This window comes from Camelina sativa, chromosome 20 (genome assembly GCF_000633955.1).
Source record: "Camelina sativa cultivar DH55 chromosome 20, Cs, whole genome shotgun sequence".
Taxonomy (NCBI): domain Eukaryota; kingdom Viridiplantae; phylum Streptophyta; class Magnoliopsida; order Brassicales; family Brassicaceae; genus Camelina; species Camelina sativa.
In genome coordinates this window covers 22,558,744-22,562,223 of record NC_025704.1, presented here as the reverse complement: position 1 = coordinate 22,562,223, position 3,480 = coordinate 22,558,744, and positions in this window count along the sequence as shown.

Below are 3,480 nucleotides of genomic sequence, written 5' to 3'. Positions count from 1 at the left end.
TTGATTGTGTTATTGTTGTTTGTTGACTTGGGAGTCTCATATGCTTGTGTGTATAACCCAGTAGATGGGAGGACGGCCTCACTAAGTATTTATGATAATACTTACGCATCTCAATTGTTGTTTGTGATGTGCAGGTAAAGGCAAAGTGTGATCGTGGAATCAAGGCGATGATGAAGGGGTGTTCTAGAGGCTTGATTGATTGTGGTCTAGCTGATGTTAGGTTGCTAGATTAAGTCATTGGAACATTGTAGGATGTTAGCTTTTGGTTATTTCTTTGTTTGGATTATGATGTTGTTGGAATATTATTGGAATTGTTTTATTTGGTTATCCGCTGTTAATGATTGTTGTTAGGATGTTAGTGGGTATGGGACCACTAGTAAATGAGGTATAAAAAAAAAAAACGGGAAGGGTTGTTTCAAAAATGGCTACCAACGATGGCAGATCCAAATGATGATGTCAAGCTTTTTCAAACCAGTGGGGATATGTCGTTTTATCAGATAAAATAATAAAAAAAATCATCAATTATAAACAATGGTTTGAAGGTTGACAAAAAAAAAAACAATGGTTTGAATTTATAAAGTATTTAGTATGCATACTTCTTTTCTAAGTCTTTTTTTAATATGAAACTAATTTATGTTGAATTCTATTTTTTTACAGAGTTCAAAAATTCATGTTTAACTCAAAAAAATATGTGCGGCGTTTTTGTTCTATTTTGAACTACTCTTTTAAGGTTTTTATGCTTTTAGTATTCTAATATTTTTCATCCTTGAAAAGGGTTATCATTTACATCATTGTTGACAAAATCCTAACCATTTAACAACAAAATGTGTTGTTTATCTTTATGAAATTATATCTTAAGACTATCATAACTATGAAAAATAGTAATATCTTTAATTAAGATTTGAAATTTTAAATTGATATTTTCATTTTATATATTATTAATGATACATGAAGATACCAATATAGATACTTGGAGGTACTTCCTACCAAAAAAAATACGTGAAAATGCCAATATATAAATGATTTTAATATTTTTTTGTCACGCATGGTTTTAATATTTTTTTGTCAGACATGATTTTAATATTTATATGTATATATATGTTTGCATGCGGTAAAAAGAACAAATGTTGTTACTACATATGGTGTCAAGGAGAAAAAAACATGTAAGGTGAAACGTGAAGGAGTATTGACAAAGGACTTTAATTATCAATAATATAATTCTGAAGTGATTGATTCTATTTAATATAATTGTATAGTAGATTTGTGCAACCATCCACACATATAGCATAGGTATATATGTGTATATATGTGCGGTATAAAAAATCAAAATGTTTATTAATATATTTTACAAAATTATTTTTAAATTGTAAATTCATTTTTGTTTATTTTTCATTTAATTTGTGTTATTTAAATTGTGGCAATCAAACAAAACATATTTTAGAGTATTGGTTAGAATTGCATATCCAAACTTATACGAAACCAATAACCTACAATAAAATTTTGGAAATATAATTATCAATTTTAAATAACATATAGAGATCAATTTTAATTCGATTGCATAAATATAGAACTAAACATACCAAGTTTTTTTTGGGGCAAAAAGAAGCTATCTTACCAACTAAAACGAAAGAACCTATCATACCAACATAATTACCGTAATTGTGTTAGTGCATAAGGATAAGTTTTGTTAATAAATACTATGAATAAATATCAAATTTAAAGAGGAATAGTTTCACTTCTTTTCACACATGAATATATAAAATTTTGGGTAACAGGCTACAATTTTTTTTTTTAATAGCTATATTTTATTCTCAAAGTCTAACTTGAGTACGAGCAATTTGGAATGGAATAAATTTGAGTATTTTTGAATATCTTACTGAGTTTTAGTCTATCAAAACATAAAATAATCTCTAATCCAATCTCTTAAGACATATTTTATAGATATTTTTTTTTATTGAAATACATGTTACCCACGGGTTTTGCAAATTCAACACGGCGAATACAAACATTGCTCATGTGGTTTTTGGGTGGCAAGTAAAAAAATAGCAAAACTATTACAAAGTAAGTCTATCAATGTGGGTTTGTCACGCTATACAATTTAGGTCATCAAGTTTAGGAATTTTAATCATTATGGCAGATTTTATCCAATTTGATAGATAATGAGAAATATAAAGAAAAATTGTATAATGTCCACTAATTTGTAAAAATTAAATATCCAAACAAAAAGTACATGAAGTATGAATATCCCATCCAAATCTTCTACCTATTTCTTTATATGTTAGACTAAAATATACAATCTCAAATGGATAAAGTATTTTTAAAATCACAGTTATGAAATAGAATAAACATGAAATATATGGGACGTGACGGTTTTTCTGTCAAGATATAAACATTCTATATTCGTCTTACTTTTTTAATTGTAGTTGTTTATACTTTTCGTCTAAAAAACAAAACATATATGATCATTCTTTTCGTCTAAAAAAACAATAACATATCAAATGCTATACTGATAAGAGTTTAAATTATAAATGTTACTAATATTCGTTAAAAATATGTTTATAAACATTATCCCGCACATACGTAAATATTGTAAACCTTATAATAATCTTAATTTTTGAAATCAACCCTGCACGTACGTGCGGGTCCGAATCTAGTTTAAGTATAAAACTAAATACAAACCTAGACTTAAAAGCCTTATTTATTATAAGTTATATTATGACCATGTAAATATGAGGGTAAAATTTTGATGTTAAATTTTTAACAATACTATTTAAATTTTACGTGGTGATCCATGTAATTTTTTTAGTTTTTTTATGGTTTAACTATAAAAATAGATTTGAACCTCTTACCATTCATCTTCAATACAATTTAACTATCTATTCTATCATAATAAAACTGGATTTTAACTCTTTGCACTCCATCTCAATGAAAAAAGCTAAAATTTTCATATTAAAATAATACCACATATCTTATTATATAAATCAATATCTAATTTAGTACTAGAAAATCATGAAAAACTAGAAAGCATAATTTGTGAAGATAAAGAAATAAAAAAAAATTGACAAAAGAAATTAGAAAACTATCATTTTAAAAAAAAATATAGATGCTAAATTAATTTTAAATACGTTCAAATTTATGATTAAAATATAAATAAAATGGAATTAAAACTTTCATCAAGTAATCAAAAAATCATTCCTATAAACTTATCATATTCAAGTTTTTGATAATTTAATGAATTAATTTTTTTATTTCTATATGAATAAGATTTATCTTTTAATCATATTTGACTCTGTTTTCTTTTCTGAATTGACATTAAAAAAAATTACAGTAGTTCCTTTTTTGTGTTTATTTAAACCATGCATTTAATAAATTTGGAATTCAACCAAAAATTGTTATTTCAATCATTGCATGTACCTAAATTGTATAACTACTATTCTTCTTGTGAAAGTAAATACTAACTCTTCCAATCAGAAACTCTGA